Source organism: Dermacentor andersoni, chromosome 2, assembly GCF_023375885.2.
Source record: "Dermacentor andersoni chromosome 2, qqDerAnde1_hic_scaffold, whole genome shotgun sequence".
In the NCBI taxonomy this organism is placed as follows: Eukaryota; Metazoa; Arthropoda; class Arachnida; order Ixodida; family Ixodidae; genus Dermacentor; species Dermacentor andersoni.
The window spans coordinates 197813906-197836284 of record NC_092815.1 but is presented as its reverse complement, the minus strand read 5'-3'; the positions used below and the strand labels follow the sequence as shown (position 1 = coordinate 197836284).

Genomic DNA, 22379 nt, shown 5'->3' with positions numbered 1-22379 from the left:
TTGCTGATCGTGTAGTGCTGCGCTGGTTTTGCTGGCTCGCGAAACTCGCACAAACTGCAAGTAGCAGAGAATTCAACTTCAATGCGATGTCGAGTGTTGCCCGAACCGTCTACGCCATTTGACCAAAAAGCAGCTGCAGCGGCGAATCCACCGTTGTGTCTTGTCTCGATTCCGCCGCCCGTCGGGCGCCGTATCACTCACTGACGGCAGCAAAGGGCGGTGATGGCGTGTGCAACGTCACCACTCCCTTGGTTGGGTGGCGGGAGGCTTGAATTTCGAAAAAGGTATTCGGATCCTTCAGATGCAATTTTATCGTAAAAAATGTCTTTTCTTGGCATGAAGCAAGCATTGTGAGGTTTCTGAAAATGTATTTAAACAGTCCACGTCGACTTAGTATTTGCCTTTAGTGTCCCTTTAAGCAGTTCTCATCATACTTTCGCCGTCACCTCACTGTCCTCGTGTTGCCGTTACAATATCCTTAAATTTAGGAACAGACATCTCATCGCCATCATACTGTCGTCGTTAGGCTGCCTTTGTAATCCATTCGACATCATTATTCTTTCTTCGTCGTTCAATCATCTCTATTGCGGCGTGATGCAGCCATCGCCATGACATCATGCTCACGGGTGACCTTGGCAATTCACGTTCAGAACACACGGGCACTATATCGAAGTATGTGGCGTACAGCCAAAGCAACAAATGTCTCAAAATTACCATTACATGCGTTAATTAAACGTCACTTCAGGAATATGGTTCGGCGCTACCTTGCTCGAATGCTGTTCGTATTACCGTCGACAGACATCGTGACATGAGTTCTGTCCAGATCGTTTTCGCTATATAAATCGTAAATGGGGGAAATCAATCCCTGAATTTGATTTGCTGAGCGATAAACAGGCTGATCAAGTTATGCGAAATCTATTGTCGCTTCATCAAAATATTCGTGGTACCAGTGGCGTAGCCAGAAATTTCGTTCGTGGGGGGCTCACTTTGCAGCTCGGCCTCCCCTTATAGAATTAGTCGAGGGATAAATATATATATATATATATATATATATATATATATATATATATATATATATATATATATATATATATATATATATATATATGTGTGTGTGTGTGTGTGTGTGAGTGTGTGTGTGTGTGTGTGTCTGTCATTCAACAACCTTGTTTACATTTTCGTACATATGCAACGACCAGGGGAAAATCTCAATGACGCTGTCCTTTGTTAGAATGTATTGCGCAGGAGCAGCTGTCACCGGTTGTGTATTGCGAGTAATTGCTCGGAAATTATAGTCGCAACAGAGAGCACATATAAAAAGCAGGAGTTCTACAATATATACGAGGGCGAGTCAAATGAAAGTGAGCCAATGCGAATATATGACAAACGGGGTACTTTATTTAAAAGTAGTCACCATGAGTATTTAGACACTTGTCCTACTAACGAGTCGCGTAATTCCCGTCTCATAAAACTCCTTGGGCTGCTGCCTCAAAAATCTGTAATTGACTACACGTCATCTCCCCGACACGAATCTGGTTCCCTTGAGCAGTTTTTTAAATTTTACCAAATGTGGAAGACGCAAGGCAACAGGTCTGGACTGCATGAGGGATGTTGCAGCGTTTCCCACTTGAACTTTGCCAGTTTTGTATTAACCTCATCACCGACGTGGGAACGGGCAATGTCGTGAAGCAAGATGTTCCCAATGCTCAATTTTCCACGTCGTTTGTTCTTGATTGCGACAGGCAGCCGATACGACCTTTCACAATATCTGAAACGATTTAGAGTATCTCCAGGTTTAGAAAATTCGATCAATAATGGCCCCTAACAATCTAAAAAGAAGTCAACACTTTTGCGGCAGAAATGACGGCCTTTGATTTCCTTGGAAGTGGTGAATTCAAATGTTTCCATTGTAAGCTTTGCCGTAGTGTTTCAGGCTAGTAGTAGGGGCACCATGAGTCATCCCCTGTCACAATTGCAGACAAAAAGGCGCCACCCAAATCTGGCGTTCTTTGACGTGCACCTAAATCCAAATACACGGGTGTTTTCGCATTTCGCCTCCATCGAAATGCAGCCGCCGTGACCGGGATTCGATACCGCGACCTCGTGCTCAGCAGCCCAACACCATAGCCACTGAGCAACCACGGCCTTTTCAGTTGTGTTGGGGGTGATTGCACGGTGGCTTTGGCCCGGCCATGTATCGTCTTTGTAACTTTCACGTCCTTCTTTGAACAGTTTGCTACTACGCTTAACAGTGGCCAATGAAACACAATGTTCAACGCATACGGCAGCCATACGGCGAATAATTTCTTCTTGGGAAACATCTTCATTTGTCAAAAACCTCACGACACCAAGCTGTTCAACTTTTGGAGTGTCCATTATGTCACGCAACCATGTTCAACCCAGTGTATGAGAGCATTAAAGAACATTTAACCTCACCTCTGCATGTCACTTGTAAATGAGATGCGTATGTGCTACGCGCATGCCTCGAAAATAATGAACCGAACCATTATTGCGCGGGGCGGGTTGTCTCACTTTCAATTGACTCGCCTTCGTACATTAGAAATGCGAAGATACATTGGAATATACAAATGTGAAGATACAGCTTGATACAGGGCAAAAAATTGTCACTGGAAACAAAGTTCACTGCGCATAGACACGAAACCTCGCAACAAGATATTTAAATATACGTATAAGTCTCCAATAAATCTACGTACCTAAGAAAAAGTCACTATATATAATGCGTCAAACAAGGCAAATAAACTGGTTGCGCAACCACAGATTCACAGATCACAGCACCCCCCCCCCCTTCCTTCACTCCCAAAATGTATCGCGTGCGACGGAAGGCGGCGCGCTTCCTCCCCACTTTTCTCCCTTGCGCACACAAGACTCATCGTCAGCTCACCCCCTCCTCCTCCCCCCACCCCCGCTTTCATTCGCACATAGAGCATGAGGCGCGCGGCCACGATGTTATCGCCCTTGGCCTTTATTTATACGGAACATGAGGGCAACGGCAGGAATGCTTCTGGAGTCTTCATATAGCTGCTATCGCAATAGTATCCGGCAACTGAAGCGTCCCGTGGCTCGTTACTTTCCGTAAAAGAAGTAACAAAATCGAACTTTCACCATGCGACAATTCGCTGCGCCGCAACAATGTCTTCTTTTTTTCTTTTTTGGGGCGGGGGGCGGCGAAATATAGTAACGCAAAGGAAATCATGTTGGCTACAATCAAATGCTTACTTTGGGCACCTAGTGTGGCTGCCGAAGGAATATCGAAGAAAACGTGTGACGCTTGGTCCACAGAAAACCATACGCATACTGCTCGGTACCCTACACCGGCGAGACAAAATTTTCCGGAGAGGTTGCGCTCAAGCGAACGCGTTGCGATCCGTCGAGCCCCCGCAGTGCTGGCGGCGAGCGACTATGCATTGTTTCTTTTTCTCGTCTGCTAGCCAGAAAACGTCCAAAACTCTGCCATGCGAAAATGCACTCGGCCAGAGAAAAACGAACGCGCATCCAAGTGCGCAGCGCGGTTGTCGATGCAGCAGGAGAAAAACGAATGCGCTCTGGCTGGATCGGCAGCCCGCGGGTTACGAGAACAAAAGAAAAAAAAAAGAGGCTCAATGTATCCTCGCGAATAAAAGTCTAGGTAGAAAAATAAATAAGAACTTAGTTACAATGGTGGATTTAGTGTCTTGACATGTATGCTTTGGCGCAGGTGAAAAAGAAATGTTCATATTCTTTTTTGTGACCTGACGGCACAAATGAACCACCACAACGCTTTGTCTCACCAGACCTCGCTGCGTGCTTTGTCAACTTGTCTGATAGTATGTTGATTTGGCTTGTCTCGTTGTATGGCCCGATGTACTACTTTATAGAAGTCGATGCACCTTTGGCGTCAAATGTTTACAACAGCATTAAACCCACAAAGTACCGTAATTGAAAATCTAAAGCACGACTTTAGAAATGTCAATGCACCTTTCGCATCAAAATGTTATGAGCTTTATACCGACAACGTTTCAGAATTGAAATTTGAGCGCTCCGTAGATTCCGCGGCCTCCGCGAGATGCCGAGACGAGCCCGCTCGCCATCAAAACGCCCTCAAAATTTTGTGCTCGGTGGGGCTCCTTGCGTTACGATATGTGACTCCCGAAGCATGGGCGTTGCTGCGAAACCCAGCCCGATCTCGCAATGTTCGCGCTGAAATGTCTTTTCGAGCGTGAATTAAGGTCATTCTAGAGAAAATCGAGCATGATTTCCAGCGCCGGGAGTTGTTTTGGTCGGCGGCGCAAGACAGCACGAAAAAATTTCGGGGGGGGGGGGGGGGCTGAAGCCCCATAAGCCCCCCCCCCCTGGCTACGCCCCTGCGTGGTACATAATATTATGATTATCATGCAATCTATTGCAAATGAGCAAAATATACAGTGTAACAAATTTGCGATTTCTTGCATTGTGTCGCTGCGCATATCAGACTGAATGTGAATTACGCGAGGGCAATGTCAATGACGATGGCAAGTATAAAATTTTTGATGAAGGAATGGCATAATCTGCTCTTTTTTGATTCAGCAAAAAAGTATATCGATGATTTGAACGTGAGCGCAAGCAGAAATTTATCCGCATGGACATTGCTCTTGACATTATCAACATCCCCGCTCAATTTTACTTCGCTAAGCACAATACCTCTTTCGACATATATTTGTCCACATTTGGAGGGCACCATTAGAAAGGTCATGCTTGATAATTGCTCCCTTACATTCATATGCATGGGAAGTAAAACTCAGTTGTTACCTTATGGTTAGTCCAGAACTTTCTTTCAGAAGTGGGCCTGCTTCTGTCCGGTTGCTTGACGTCCTTGACGCAGCGTTCGTACCAATAGCGCGTGCGCTCCTGAAGCAAATGCAGCTCCTTGGCCATTCGCTCCTGACCGAATTGGCGCACCCGTAGCTCGAACCGGCGAGCGAAGTGCTCGTACAAGGGCCCATCAGCCGAATTCAGCCAACGTATCTGAGACGCCAGTTGGGGACTTAGGAGATTCCGGTATACGCTCTGCAAAAATAATGTTAACGTGGACGTGAACACACCAGCGGCAGTATCACCGTCCATACGATAACTGTAAAAAAATAACTACTTCCGACCCATCTTCGCAAGACTTATGTTTGTGCGATTAACTTCAGCCGCTATCTATCTATCTATCTATCTATCTATCTATCTATCTATCTATCTATCTATCTATCTATCTATCTATCTATCTATCTATCTATCTATCTATCTATCTATCAGGGGTGCAGCCAGGGGGGGGGGCTTATGGGGCTTCAGCCCCCCCCCCCCCCGAAATTTTTTCGTGCTGTCTTGCGCCGCCGACCAAAACAACTCCCGGCGCTGGAAATCATGTTCGATTTTGTCTAGAATGACCTTAATTCACGCTCGAAAAGACATTTCAGCGCGAACATTGCGAAATCGGGCTGGGTTTCGCAGCAACGCCCATGCTTCGGGAGTCACATATCGTAACGCAAGGAGCCCCACCGAGCACAAAATTTTGAGGGCGTTTTGATGGCGAGCGGGCTCGTCTCGGCATCTCGCGGAGGCCGCGGAATCTACGGAGCGCTCGAATTTCAATTCTGAAACGTTGTCGGTATAAAGCTCATAACATTTTGATGCGAAAGGTGCATTGACATTTCTAAAGTCGTGCTTTAGATTTTCAATTACGGTACTTTGTGGATTTAATGCTGTTGTAAACATTTGACGCCAAAGGTGCATCGACTTCTATAAAGTAGTACATCGGGCCATACAACGAGACAAGCCAAATCAACATACTATCAGACAAGTTGACAAAGCACGCAGCGAGGTCTGGTGAGACAAAGCGTTGTGGTGGTTCATTTGTGCCGTCAGGTCACAGAAAAGAATATGAACATTTCTTTTTCACCTGCGCCAAAGCATACATGTCAAGACACTAAATCCACCATTGTAACTAAGTTCTTATTTATTTTTCTACCTAGACTTTTATTCGCGAGGATACATTGAGCCTCTTTTTTTTTTTCTTTTGTTCTCGTAACCCGCGGGCTGCCGATCCAGCCAGAGCGCATTCGTTTTTCTCCTGCTGCATCGACAACCGCGCTGCGCACTTGGATGCGCGTTCGTTTTTCTCTGGCCGAGTGCATTTTCGCATGGCAGAGTTTTGGACGTTTTCTGGCTAGCAGACGAGAAAAAGAAACAATGCATAGTCGCTCGCCGCCACCACTGCGGGGGCTCGACGGATTGCAACGCGTTCGCTTGAGCGCAACCTCTCCGGAAAATTTTGTCTTGCCGGTGTAGGGTACCGAGCAGTATGCGTATGGTTTTCTGTGGACCAAGCGTCACACGTTTTCTTCGATATTCCTTCGGCAGCCACACTAGGTGCCCAAAGTAAGCATTTGATTGTAGCCAACATGATTTCCTTTGCGTTACTATATTTCGCCGCCCCCCGCCCCAAAAAAGAAAAAAAGAAGACATTGTTGCGGCGCAGCGAATTGTCGCATGGTGAAAGTTCGATTTTGTTACTTCTTTTACGGAAAGTAACGAGCCACGGGACGCTTCAGTTGCCGGATACTATTGCGACAGCAGCTATATGAAGACTCCAGAAGCATTCCTGCCGTTGCCCTCATGTTCCGTATAAATAAAGGCCAAGGGCGATAACATCGTGGCCGCGCGCCTCATGCTCTATGTGCGAATGAAAGCGGGGGTGGGGGGAGGAGGAGGGGATTAGCTGACGATGAGTCTTGTGTGCGCAAGGGAGAAAAGTGGGGAGGAAGCGCGCCGCCTTCCGTCGCACGCGATACATTTTGGGAGTGAAGGAAAGGGGGGGGGGGGGGGTGCTGTGATCTGTGAATCTGTGGTTGCGCAACCAGTTTATTTGCCTTGTTTGACGCATTATATATAGTGACTTTTTCTTAGGTACGTAGATTTATTGGAGACTTATACGTATATTTAAATATCTTGTTGCGAGGTTTCGTGTCTATGCGCAGTGAACTTTGTTTCCGGTGACAATTTTTTGCCCTGTATCAAGCTGTATCTTCACATTTGTATATTCCATTGTATCTTCGCATTTCTAATGTACGAAGGCGAGTCAAATGAAAGTGAGACAACCCGCCCCGCGCAATGATGGTTCGGTTCATTATTTTCGAGGCATGCGCGTAGCACATACGCATCTCATTTACAAGTGACATGCAGAGGTGAGGTTAAATGTTCTTTAATGCTCTCATACACTGGGTTGAACATGGTTGCGTGACATAATGGACACTCCAAAAGTTGAACAGCTTGGTGTCGTGAGGTTTTTGACAAATGAAGATGTTTCCCAAGAAGAAATTATTCGCCGTATGGCTGCCGTATGCGTTGAACATTGTGTTTCATTGGCCACTGTTAAGCGTAGTAGCAAACTGTTCAAAGAAGGACGTGAAAGTTACAAAGACGATACATGGCCGGGCCAAAGCCACCGTGCAATCACCCCCAACACAACTGAAAAGGCCGTGGTTGCTCAGTGGCTATGGTGTTGGGCTGCTGAGCACGAGGTCGCGGTATCGAATCCCGGTCACGGCGGCTGCATTTCGATGGAGGCGAAATGCGAAAACACCCGTGTACTTGGATTTAGGTGCACGTCAAAGAACGCCAGATGAGGGTGGTGCCTTTTTGTCTGCAATTGTGACAGGGGATGACTCATGGTGCCCCTACTACTAGCCTGAAACACTACGGCAAAGCTTACAGTGGAAACATTTGAATTCACCACTCCCAAGGAAAACAAAGGCCGTCATTTCTGCCGCAAAAGTGTTGACTTCTTTTTAGATCGTTAGGGGCCATTATTGATCGAATTTTCTAAACCTGGAGATACTCTAAATCGTTTCAGATATTGTGAAAGGTCGTATCGGCTGCCTGTCGCAATCAAGAACAAACGACGTGGAAAATTGAGCATTGGGAACATCTTGCTTCACGACATTGCCCGTTCCCACGTCGGTGATGTGGTTAATACAAAACTGGCAAAGTTCAAGTGGGAAACGCTGCAACATCCCTCATGCAGTCCAGACCTGTTGCGTTGCGTCTTCCACATTTGGTAAAATTTAAAAAACTGCTCAAGGGAACCAGATTCGTGTCGGGGAGATGACGTGTAGTCAATTACAGATTTTTGAGGCAGCAGCCCAAGGAGTTTTATGAGACGGGAATTACGCGACTCGTTAGTAGGACAAGTGTCTAAATACTCATGGTGACTACTTTTAAATAAAGTACCCCGTTTGTCATATATTCGCATTGGCTCACTTTCATTTGACTCGCCCTCGTATATATTGCAGAACTCCTGCTTTTTATATGTGCTCTCTGTTGCGACTATAATTTCCGAGCAATTACTCGCAATACACAACCGGTGACAGCTGCTCCTGCGCAATACATTCTAACAAAGGACAGCGTCATTGAGATTTTCCCCTGGTCGTTGCATATGTACGAAAATGTAAACAAGGTTGTTGAATGACAGACACACACACACACACACACACACACACATATATATATATATATATATATATATATATATATATATATATATATATATATATATTTATTTATTTATTTATTTATCCCTCGACTAATTCTATAAGGGGAGGCCGAGCTGCAAAGTGAGCCCCCCACGAACGAAATTTCTGGCTACGCCACTGCTATCTATCTATCTATCTGTCGATGCATCGGCATCGTTCCTCGTTCATCATTATATTTTAATGATTTTGTCGTGATTCAATCGTGCTTATGACACCGTTGGTATGCTGTCATAGTCATGGCGTCACCATCAGACGGTAGTTATCATGCATCCGCTATCATACCATCGTCGTCATACCTTAGTAGTCGTTATTTCACATTACAGACTCTTCATTCCGTTGTCGTCATATGGCGCCGTCATACACCCGTTAGCATCACATCGCCCTCATGTCGCCGTCACGCAGTTATCAGGATATTGTCGCCATTATTTAGGAACTGACATCTGATTGTAATCAAGCCGTTATTGTCATACCGTCTTTGTCGTTCTAGCGACGTCATTCTGTTTTTGCCAATCCGTTGTCGTCTCTGCGCCGGCATCACAGTCATCGTGATGCCGAGGTGCTCATGAACGACCTATGAGGGCGAGTGCCATCCCAAAATGGGACGATACCGCAGTATGTCCCATTCAGTCCAAGGTACCATGTTTTCACATTCACCAAATGAATGCTAAATAAACGTGATTTCAGGAACAGGGTGTGTTTGTACTCTACTTGAGTGCTAATCGCACTACAATCAACATATCCGGTTGATAACCAAGGCATACGACTGGCAAATAGTGCTTCTCCAGAGCTTGTCCAGAGCTTACACGCTTAATGCAATGAGCCTCCTTTACAGCATCGGAAAGCGCTACCAACTTTTTCCTGCATACTCAGAATTCTGCATACTCACCGCAATACATATGCTACAACATTGTCACACAGAGCGACTCACGCTCACACTACACAAATAACCCCAACATGATTAGACCTCTTCTTTCTCGATGTGAGGAATACTGCCGTGATTACGACATTCCTGATGAGCTCCTTCAGGTTGCTAAACGGCCACAACGACTACCCCCGTGGTGCGAATTCATACATTTATGTGATTGGGCATTGGTACCTCTAAAGAAAAATGGCACCCCGCACGAACACATCATACAAGAATTCGGCGCCCTTCATGGCAAATATCAAAATTCCATGGCATATTACGCTGATGGCTCTAAAACATACGAATACGTGGGCGTGGGGGCCGTGACAAAAAAGTGGGAAAAAGAATTCGATTGCCACAGCGTGCCCCTGTCTACAAAGCCGAAGTCTACGCAATATTGACTGTGGTTAAAAAGATCATCGCTGAGGAACAGGAAAACACAATCATATACACTGATTCGTTAATCACGCTGAAGACTCTACACATAGAATCGGAATGTGAACCACTCTTAGGGGTTATTTTAAACGTGGTAATATCAAGCAAATACGGCAGATCAATTAGGTTTTCCTGGTTACCAAGCCATGTTGATATACCGAGTAATGAAGCAGTGGATAGATGCGCCTAAATGGCAGCGCACAAAGACATGACAAATACAACGCTTCCATATAAGGATAGTATCACTGCAATAAGGAAGGCCTCGACCTCAAAATTGCAACAAGAATGGGACCATTGTATAAGCAACAAGCTACATTTTACCAAACCCGTAATTGGCGAGTGGAAGTCGTGCACCCCTCACCAGCAACGGTTCTAGGAAATTATCCTCTGTTGACTTCGTATTGGACAGACACATCTAACACACAATTTTCTCTTCCATAAAGGAAACCTGCCGACTTGCGAAAAATGCAACGAACCCTTTACAGTAATACATATCCTTATGACATGTCCACGCTTTGAAACACAGAGACGGAAGTTTTCACACAACCAATATAATTTACAGATAGCTTTACACCCTGCCATATTACTGGCAGATGACCCGCTAGCGACATATACTAACTTGTTTGACTTTTCAGAAACCACGGGTTATTTACACCAACTATCATGCAAGGCAGGTTTACCTGCTTTAATCTTGCGTTGCGTTGCGGACTTTGCGCTATTAAACACCAACTAACCAACCTACATGCCTATCTATCTATCTATCTATCTATCTATCTATCTATCTATCTATCTATCTATCTATCTATCTATCTATCTATCTATCTATCTATCTATCTATCTATCTATCTATCTATAAAGCCTCTTCCACTGAACTAGGGAAAAGACGGGGAATGCGGGAGATGGAAATTCAAGACGATGAGCTAAACGTGAACAAGATGAATGCAGGAGCCAACGTTTCGACAAGTGGACTTGTCTTCGTCAAGGCCTTTAAGGCTTCAAGGACTTGGCTTCTTCAATTTGAAGAAGACAAGTCCACTTGTTGAAACGTTGGCTCCTGCATTCACCTTGTTCACGTTTTGCTCTTCCACTGAACCAGTAGTTCAAGTTGTATACTAGCTGAAGCAACTAGGTGTGTGCCCGTGGTGGGTGAGAATCCCATCGCGGTCAATCCGTCGTCGTCATTCCAGTTTTGTCATCAGGCTCTCGTCATGTATCGACGTCACGCCTTGCATACGGGCCCAGTGACCCGAGTTCACTCATAGCTTGGTCTACTAGGTATGTGTCCGAGATCGCGATGGTGTCGTGGTTGTTGCCTCGTCATCCGTCAAGCTTTATGATCTGACGCTCATGTATTCGTCTTCGCGCCATCGTCATCATAGAGTCGTAATTCGTTGTTATAACGTCGCGATGATGTCATCGTGGTCATTTTATTGGCGCCACTTTAGCTTCTTCATCCGGCTCTTCTCATGGCGTAATAGTTACGGGGTCGTTGTGACGTTATCGTCGTCATACACTCTTTTGTTAATTTTCCTCATATCGTTATTGTGCCATTATTGTCAATGTTTCATCATATTGTCACGACTCTCAAGGTGCAGGAACTGAGGAAAGAGGGCAGGACATTTTAATTATAGGCAAACTGAAAACGATTAGGCAGGGACCTCGTCTTCTCTTCTTCCTTTATTAAAGTAGAAACTTGAGCGAGTTGGTATACATTCATAATGGGAACAGCGCGAACAAGACGACGATGGAGTGAAAGGACACACGACGAGTGCTAAATCACAACTACGTTTACTGAAACACACATCAGGTATATAAGAGACACAGGCGATCACATGGTCAATCGAGGAACGCACAACCGGTACACGTGTATACAGGGCATCTGTTACCGTATCGAGCTATCTTAATTCCTGCTGAAAAAGCGCCATTGAAGGCTGGCTAATGCACCACGTGCCTTTTCACACAATGTGGGCTGCTTCCACGACTAATCTGGTGGAATCAGTATGTTTAAACAAAAAATTTTTGCCTCTTTGAGCAGAGGCTTACACTTACCTTGCCGGCAATGGGCAGAGACATGCGCATAATCATTCGTGTCCAAGGACAAATCATGCACTCTAAGTCTTACATTTATGGACCGGCCGGTTCGCCCTATCTACACTCGCCACACTTGAGCGGGAAACAGTATACCACATTGGTAGTGCAGCCTACATACTTGTTAACATGTTTCACTTTGCACCTCACGTTAGGATTAAGTTCTGCTCCACTTTCCCGCCTTTCGACCGCCGGACAAATAGCACTCAATTTTCCAGGAGCCGAACAGACAACCTGCCCCCCATAACGCCCTGCAACGTTCTTCAGGCCATGAGATACGCGATGTGCGAGATCTTCGTTTTTCTCTACGTGCCCGCATATTGAATGTGGAATTTGCCTCCCTCCAGAGAGGGCATCGTCTTGATACTCACCTAGCGGCGAGAATATGTGTCAGGCGAGATGTGAGCACTTCACTACATTCCGAACAACACGGCTTCATTGGCACAATGTCCACGACTTCTCGTGGACGCTGCCTTGACATGGAGGAAGCAGTACTGTCAGGGATAATCTCGTAATTCAGGTTGTTGAGGCGTCATACAACCTTGTACGGACCAAAGTACTTTCTGAGTAGCTTTTCTGAAAGCCCTCACCGACGGATGGGACTCCACACCCACACTTTCTTGTCTGGCTCATATGTGATATACCGGAGCCGTAGATTGCAGCGTCGTGCATCGCAGTTCCGTTGTCGGGTGAGCCTGACGCGGGCGAGTTGTCTCGCTTCTTCAGCCAGTTGAGCGAAAGCTTCAGCGTCCGTGCCTGTATAACCACAGTTATATGGCAATGTCGCATCGAGCATCATCGTCACTTCACGGCTCTGAAGGCTAAATGTCGTATTTTGCGTTCTTTCCTGTTGCAGAGTGTTATAAGCGAATGTGATGTACGTCAGAATGTCGCCTCAATTTTTGTGTTCCACGTCTGCGTACACATTCAGCGTGTCCGCGATAGTCTTGTTCAAGCGTTCTGTTAGGACGTTCTTTCGCGAGTGATAGGCTGTGGTCTTTCGATAGGTCGTGCCGCTGATGCTAATGTCTGTCTTTAGGAGTGTAGCCGTAAAGGCAGTCCCTCTGTCCGTTATTATCGCCGTTGGCCCACCATGCTTCAGCACCACGTTCTCAATAATGAATCGCGCTGCTTCGTATGCGGTGCCACTTGGAAGGGCCTTGGTTTCTGCATAGTGTGTCAGATTTATCAGTGGCAACTATTACCCGCTTAATGACAATATTCAAAGTCAGGAATCGTCCGAAAAGGACCATGCCGATTGGGGCAAACGTGGTCGTGGGCACTTCGACTAGTTGTCGTAGCCCAGCTGGTTTCATATATGGTGGCTCTCGTCGTCAACGATCGAGACAAACTCGCAGGTAATGTTTCACAAAGGCGGTAATCCTTGGCCAGTAATATTTCTTTTGACCCGTACCAGTGTTCGCGTGTAGCCGAGTTGACAAGAGGTCGGTTCCTCGTGGCAGGCTTCCAAGACCTCATGGCGGATAGACACTGGGACGAAAAGGAAGCGTCTGCTTCCACTTGCAGAGAAGTTGTTGTAGATAACATCATTACGGAAGCAGAATGATGGCAAGCTTCTTGCAAATGTCCGGGGCGCGGTTGTAAGCTGGTCTTCTGAAAAATCAATTCGCGGAATCAGTTTGCTGTCTTCCCGCTGCTGACGAGCAATGGTGGCCGTGTCTAGAACTCCTATAAAAGTCATGTCTTCGTCGTCTTTTCGGACTTCCTGCTCAATTGGTCACCATAAAAGACAGTCGTCCTCAGAGTGCTGTCGCTTGCTCTTGTACACCACTATCATATCAAATTCTTGAAGCCTTAGGCTACAACGCGCTAGTTGACCGGACGGATCTTTCAAGTTCGTCAACCAGCAAAGTGAATAAGGACCGCTGAAAACACTGAAGGAACGACGATAGAGATATGGGCGAAACTTCATAACAGCCCATACCACCACAAGGCATTCCTTTTCTGTCGTTGAGTAATTAGACTTAGACCGTGAGAGCCTCCTGCTTGCGTAAGCACTGGCTCTCTTGGCTGATTGTTGCCTCTGCACGAACACAGCTCCTAGACACTGCAAGAATCTTCGTTACAGAAAGAATTTAGCGAAAATCTGGCCGCGTAGTATAATTTCGTATCTAGAAAGCGTTTCGAGATGGGTACCAATGTCTTTATGTGGGCAGAAATTCCGTGTGTACCACCATTCGTATCTGGCACAACAGAAACAAACCGACAACGGCGATATGATATGGACATTGTTTCTGCTGCTGTTAGAAACGTTACTATACCAAACCTGACAGTTGGGTGGGTTGGTTGAGGGTGGCACGCAGGAAAAGTTATCAGTACACGTGTTAAATAGATGCTGAATAAAAATTGACAAAGCCCGATTGCAGAAAAGTTTCATAAGAAAGTGGTAGGAGGCGCTACACCACCGTTATCCGCAATGTGTCCCAGAGCCCTATGATAAGACTACATCACACCGAGTTATTATGTACTGGAAGCCATGTTAGGGCTGACATATGGAGAACGTTTGACATTTATGGCTTAAATATGATTGTTGTAATTAATTGCCAAATACCCGTTTCTTCCTCATATTTATACATCATAAGACTTTAGCAGTTAATATCCAGGTTACTCAGGATAACTAAAATAGACGCCTTCTTTATAATCTAGGCAAAGAAGTGCAATGTTATGGGTGATCTGTAAGTGAAGTTCAAGGTGCCTGGGCTGATCTCTGGAGTGAATTGCGTAAGCGAGTGCTCCGAGGCGAGTGGTATATTATGAGAGCCGCAGAAGTTAGTGCGCTTTCCTGGGGGTAGAGTAACCTTCACTAACACCGAATTTAGTAAAAGTAGTGAAACTGCATGCTCAATAGTCTTTAGAGCGTAAGTGTCATTCGACAAAATAGAGCCGTTCTACAAATAATTGCTTCAACAAGTGCTCGAAGGCCTGACACGGCCGTTATCCCCTATGTTTCCCTTTCGAAGTCTCCCTAGAGAAGCGTGCATCCCACAAATTCACGCTTGGGGAAAACTGAGGGGGATGGGTGTGAGGGGCATTGTAGTTGTAATATGTGGCGAACGATTAAAATACTTGGCTTAAGTACCAGCGTTTGAAATAATTAGTGAACCCTTCTATTGCCTCCAACAACAAGGAGGCGGTCTTCACCGACGCTGCCCGTTATTGATACAGGAACAGTTTCAAGGCGGCAGTTACTAGCCACCCAGGCAACCACCTCACAAGCGTCACCGTGAACATGGCACATGCCGATGCGGAAAAGCGGCCATAGCATTGGCCCTCACGCAAACTGAAGCTGCATACGTGATCGGCGATTCCCAAGCGGCAACTCGCAATTTCGCAAATGGGCGCATCTCGCGAGAGGCGTATGCCATACTCCAGCGACAACCCATACACCAGGAAGAGGCCGACTTCGATAACCGAAGGCATTTGCTATAGATCCCGGCACGCACTGGATTGAGCATCCCCAACGAAGCGGCTCACCGCATTGCTCGAGGCCTCACTCACCAATCATCATCGGAGGAAGAGACCCGTGCGGTACTGCAAACGTCTGAGCATGGGAGGGTCGTATGCCCAGGTTTCATGACATCACGACACACTACCAGTTACAAAAACGCGTATACCCATTCCGTCACGCTAGGCTAGACAGGACTCAAGCAGTACACCTCAGGCAATTACAAACCCATTCTTACAGGAACCCCAGACTCATGCACGCCATGTATCTAGACATGTACACTACAAACACATGCACATCGTGTGGTGAGGTTGCCACACTTAATCGCGTGTTATGGGAGTGTCGGGACTCAACAAACAAGTTGGGCAGTGCCGACCTCTCCGTCTCTTCCACCGGCAGCCTCCGCTCGCGCTTGAAGACCGCACTGCTCATCTCGAACCTGACAGCACAACTCTGGGCCGTCCATCGAGCCGAGGAAGCCGCTTCGAGACAAAGTCTCCGAACCGCGTGCGCGGCGGGTGCCCAGACCCACTAAAAAGACGCCCTAGTCGAATCTCATTGATTTCAAAACAAAGTTTACGTTCTCTCTCTATTGCCTCTATTTTCAAGCGTTATACGTGGTTCCCACAATGTTTTTGGCGACCCAAAGAAGTCACCTTCGTGATACGCGTAGTTCGTATATATATGGATAGGGCAGATTACTTGGAATTTCTAAGCAAAGTTTAGAAGGTTTTTATTGAATTCCTTCACCTGAGATAATATTAAGTGCCACGGATTCCATATTTTGCGAAATATTTGTGGAATTTTATGGTAAATTGAGCGCGAATTTATGTGTCAACAAACAATTTCCAGCTGTTGTAAAAAATTTTTTTCAGGATGTGTTTGAAATCAATGCACGTCCATTATTAGCATTATTTTTCAGTGTTTCTAGAGAAGTCTAGGTGACATCAAATTTCTCTTCGATTGAAACGAGTGTTACTCATTGTGTGCAGCGCGGCAAACAGTTCAGACCTAATTATGGCCTTAAAGAATACTTAGACGAAACTCGATTTCACTTTGTTTTCATGAGGCTTATTAGGTACGTAGTAAGTTTCTTCTTTGTTCTTGGTGGCAGGCTGAAGATGACGCAACCTCAGTAGCAGGGCATTTTCATTAACACCACACTCCTAGTATTCGAGTACCCTGTTTTGAACACATTAAATTTATAGATTTGCCTAAGTAAGTACTTTCCCTCCAAACTCAAACACCGGGAAAACTATCTTTTTCATACCGAACCTCAAAACCCCTTTTCGTGGTTCTTTCTAAAATCAAATTTTTGCGAATAGCAAGATTTTGCACTTTTTGAAAGACTTAATTTAGTCGAACGTGCGTAAGACAGACTGCTAAGAAGCACTTACAAAAACAAAGTAAAACTTCGTTTTCAAATTATGCGGAATATACTACAAAAATTCACCGACGATGACGATGCTCTCTAATGCAATATTTCAGCGCACATCTGTACACGTTTTGATTTCGCGATATATGGGATGATGCAGACAATCTGTCTTGGGCGCCACATTGCAAACAGAGAGAAGTGTGCGTGACTGTCTCGCTAATCGGAATATCACGAGAGGCACGTAGGTGACACATGACCGCGATTCATAGCAGCTGCCGCCGACAGACTTCCACTCATGCAGCATTCTGATTCCACATATAATATCAATGGACGGGCTCGCAGCATGCCATTGCTGAGCAGATGACGGCGCGCTACTCTGGCGCCATCTCGTATCGGTCGTCGCCACAGAGCCAGTCTTGCACGGCAATACGCTTTTCTTCTATAGCCCCGAGAACGACCTAGAGGGGCGCTGCGAGCGCCGCTCGCGTGACGTCATGGCACGGAGTCGCGCCTGTCGTCTGATGCAGTTCGGGTGGTGTCCGCACATCTGCAGTGTTTCCGTTTCTTCCCTCTCGTTCCCAATTCTTGTGTACTTATGACGGGCCTCTCAAATGCATATTTTACGATGTCTTCGTGCGCGAAAATGTAATCAAGGAGCTTATTTCCTATGCGACAATGTATTTCTCGAAGGCAACGCTACAGTGCCACACCAGGGAGCTAAGACCAGCCCATTACGGGTTTTTCATGCGCGGATCTACGCTTTCCAGTGGTAGCTCACGTGAATAATAAAGTCCTAGACGAAAAAGCACACCATGTAAGAATCTAGTTAAGATTCCACACCAATAAACGCTGACTATATATGACTTCTACAACATTTATCTCGATTTTAACCCGCTAAAATATGTTTGCTCACGACCAATAGTTCACGCTACAATATATAATTTTTCTATTTCTATTCCAAGATACAGGCTGCGGAGCCCGGATCTATAATTACATCAGCAGCTTTTTGACACACCGAACAGCAACAGCAGGCGTCTGCACCCTCCGCAGCGTTAAATTTCGGCTACCCAACAAAGGAACCTCACAAGGATCAGTTATTTCAACCCTCCTTTTCAATATCGCAATGATCAAGCTACCGAAACATCTGAACGCCATTGCAAACCTATGCCATGCCCTATACGCCGACGACGTCACGCTCTGGACCAAAGCACCTACTACTGGGCAACAAGAACGCAATCTACAAGAAGCCGTCGATACTATCGAAAAGTCGGAGCTTCTCGTCCTGATAGCACGGACACGAGGAAGACCACCTAACTATATCGAACCCGATCCTAGCGTCTGGCTCAACGGAACCAAGATCCCTACAGTCGACTCTCTTCGCGTACTCGGACTTGACATCCACAAGGACGGATCAGGGGCGGCCACTATTCCGCGTCTCCAACGTACACTGTCAGAAGTTACGCACCTCGTCAAGAGGATCACAAACCAAAGAAGCGGGCTCAAGGAGCACGACACACTAAGCATAATTCAAGCTCTCCTAACTAGGCGTATCACCTACGGAACCCCCTACTTGACGCTCAAGCCGGCAGAAATCAAGAAACTCAATGTTGTCATTCGAAAGACAATCAAAGTAGCCTTGACCCTCCCACCCATGGCATCAACGAAGAAACTCCTCATGCTCGGCATCCACAATACGTGGGAAGAGCTTGTCGAGGCTCATAAGATCAGCCAACAAGAGCGGCTCAAGCTCACACCCACCGGACGTGCAGTTTTGCGCTACCTCAACTACAGCGAAAGCTTCATTACAGACACAGACCAGAAAGCAAGAATCCCAACTGCAGTCCGGGACTGTATCAGCGTTGCAAGTATACTGCGTAATATGCATCCAACTTATCATAATGAGCGGTAGCAAAGCAGAATCCGCACACTATGCGAGAAATACGGGATCGACCCTGATACGAGGTACACCGATGCTGCCCGGTATATTAAACGAAACGCCTTTGCCCTAAGCGTCACGCATCACCAAGGCAAAGAACTTGCAGCTGTCACCATCCGAGCAAGAGCCCCCGAGATTGCAGAGGAAATGGCAATTGCTCTGGCAATAACAACTTGCCCTGAAGTAGCAGTAATACTAACTGACTCCCAAGCAGCAGCGCGCAACTATCAAAAAGCACGCGTATGAGAAACCGCGCTCAAAATAATAAGAAATCACGTCTCACGCGCCCCGCTCCCCGACACCCACATCAACTGTGTTCCAGGCCATCAGGGCATGACAGGAAATGAGGTGGCACACGCCGCTGCCCGCGAGCATACCAGCTTGGCTTTCCTGCCATCCCACACTAGGCCGGCCACCAATGTTGATGACATCGCCCTAAAGTACTCGGAGCTTCTGCAACACCACCTACTCAGCAGAAGAACGTACGCTTTACGACGCAAGAATCTGAGCAAAGAGGAAGAAGTCATCCTGCGCGGCCTACAGACCAACACCTACGTGCACGGAATAATCATGCACATACTGTATCCTACGCAGTACTCGTACACATGCCCCCATTGCGACTTTCCAGACACCCTGCAACACATGGTCCAGGATTGCCCACTGCGTGACACATCCGCAGACCCTACCTCACAAGCTCCACAAGATGACTTCAAAGAAAGCCGCCGCATAGAAGCACAAAAAGAGCGCCCCAACTCACCTCAGATCCATACGACAACTGAAACGTGGGAGGCCAAGCTTTCCTCCGATCACCTGGACGACCAAAGCAGTCTCGTCGCCCGGGCCAAGGCCCAAGCCAGAGAGTTCTTGGAATAAGGAATCCTCCCACCTAGGGTGAACCAGGTTCTGACTCGGTTTACCGTTTCGGAAAATAAAAGTTTAGTTCTCTCTTTCTCTATTCCTTCACAGAAACCTTCGGCAGTAAAACGAGGACTTAACTACCACTTGAAAGCATATTTAGCGCCAGCAAACAAGGACGTAAGGGAGACGACAACACAATGCGCTCTCCCTTACGTCCTTGTTTGCTGGCGCTAAATATGCTTTCAATTTACCAACACGCCCAACAAATGGCAATAACTACCACTGCAGTTTTGATTCCACCAGCAGCACTTGCATTTTTAACTGGTTCTCAAAATTAGGCCGTTCTTCGCAGGCTAAATTTAAGTGGCGGTAACTTGAAGCAAAGCTGATTGAGGTTAACAGCTGTTTGCTGCACACAGAAAGGAATGTACCAATATTTATTCCCTTTCCGTGCTACACGTTCAACTCACTTGAGCAATTTACTGGTGCTTCTTGCTTGAGAAACAGACATCTGTTTGAAGAAGTGACACAGGTTGCAGTGGTCAAATATTTGAGTGAAATATGCCTTTCGGACCGGTTCGCTGCAGCCAGCGAGAAGCCACTACTAATGAATGGGCCTTAGCCCATTCATTAATAGTGTTGCACATATTCAAGATATCATTGTTCCCCAGTGGAGGTCAAGTGTTCATGTGAGACTTGTGGTGTCTTCTTTAAGAGGCGGGGACGCGGGGTTTTCTTTTACGCACTGACGAAGCAAATAGTTTTCAGTCTGTGTAATTAAGCAACGCAGGATTGAGACATGTTGAGGCAGGATGTGTTTGCATTTTTCATTTCAACGCAGCCTAAGCTGCGCTGTAGTGCCTCGAGTATCCTATAGGCATTGTCATTCGAGCTGTAAAGAGCTACTTCATGGTTTCAATTCGAAGTTGTAGTGAAATGTTGGGTTTCGCGAACAAAGCGCGCCTCGCCATAACGACAGCCAGTTGCTTCCGTTGCGGGAAGGTTCGCCATATTGTCGATAAAAGCTAGTGAGGGTCACTATGACACATTTTATCGCTTGCAGGTGACTGCATGGTTCTCGATCTTAACCACAAAATTTTCTTTCATGTGATTGCTGTTAAGGTGTTCGTGACGTATATATATACTATACACGATGCGCCGTCGTGTTAACAGCCAATGCGTTTCTGGGTGCCTATTTCAGAGAACGGTGAAAGTAGTACTGAACCTTTTCACACAAAATGCTCACCTATCTCTTCCATTTAGGCCTTAATACAGTTGCCACATTTGATTAAACAACTCACCAGAGTGATAAGAATTATGATGAAAGCTTCGCTGGGCAGTGTCCTTCTAACACGGATATATAATGATGACACCAAATATCAAGGTATTTCTTCCATGTAAAGTGCTATGTCTTTCATACTTAAGTAATAAGGGAATGTTAAGTGTTTAGACGAGCATCATAAATAACTTCGCGTGTTGAACTTGGAGACGTTCTTTTTAAGCAAAATTTATGAACAGACAGGGTGCATATATGCATTGGAAAACCAATAGACCCCTTCAGTGCTGCACAGCTTGCGATATCCAAGTCGCAAATTTTCATGACTCACAAGGTTTCATAGAAGAAACTGCGGTCCACGCATGGCAACAGAAATAATCTGAAATAACCTTCTATAAGTGCGGCTCAAGCCGCCAATACCTCAAGCACCCAATTAGAAAACGAGCGCTCGTGGCAGCCGAGCGAGCCGGAGGGTGCGGCGTCCTGGCCGTGACGTCCCTTGTGAGAGGGCGCCACTCCAATTTCTCGCCGCTAAGAGCCACACCCTCATCCTCCGCTTTCCGCCGCCTCATCGTTCCGCTGCACCGTCTTTTCCTGCTTTCCTCCTCGCACTATTTCCGCTACCGCCATCTTTCATCCCCCGCTGCTCTTCGTGTTCGCTCTTACATCCTTCGCTGCGCCGAGGGCCGACGCGAAACGCAGTAACTGGCGCCTAATAGCTGCGCTCTAAAACTGCACAGAAATGCAAGCGGCTACCTGTGCGCCTTGCTCTAGTTCAGTCACACATTATTTATGCAGATAAAATTTGCATATCCCCATTACTTCTGAAATGACCGCAATCATAATGTGGCATACCGAGTTGTGCATGTGATAACCGTGAAGTTATGATTCATTTTGTAATTTAGTAATGTCATTTAAAAGCGTTTCTTATGGCAGAATACTCAGTCATCTCGGAAATTTCTTCTCCAATCTGCGCTGTGGTCCGCAGGCTACATGCAGCATACTCGAGAGCTGCTTCCCACACCTGTCTTACCGTGTGGAAGTAGAAAAAGATGTACAGATTGCGATTATTTCCTGCCTAATATACTGCAATTTTATTGGCTACATGTTGCGACTCCATCAAAAGCGGACAATGGACCAGCAGGAGGTGCACAGAGTTCTGCTTGGTTAATAAAATTTATCTCATGGCGACGATGACCGCATACTGAAGGCGAATCGTTAGGGCGGGTGCTGCATCAACATCGATAAACCCTAATGTTGCCCCCTTCTCGCCCTCTCCCCCTTCCGACTGTTATTTGCTGGATTTGTTCTGTAACACTTCCAGGCTTTTTTTTTACATCTCCACTGCCGTATCCTCGCGCCCATTCAATGAGTGCTCATCTTCGCACTCAAATGATACACGTTGAGGGTAAAAGGCAAGTGAAGGACTGGTGCATTTTAGACAACCGGGTAGCGTTTTTAGAATTGCTAGCAGGTACGGTGGGACGTG

At 46.3% G+C, this 22379-nt stretch overlaps 1 protein-coding gene across 1 annotated transcript in view; it reads right to left on the bottom strand.

The window, feature by feature from the left end:
* The window catches only part of LOC126540146 (galactosylceramide sulfotransferase-like), a 73887-nt gene that overhangs the window by 17437 nt on the left and 34071 nt on the right, over positions 1 to 22379 (bottom strand). The gene's annotated exons all lie outside the window — the stretch shown is intronic.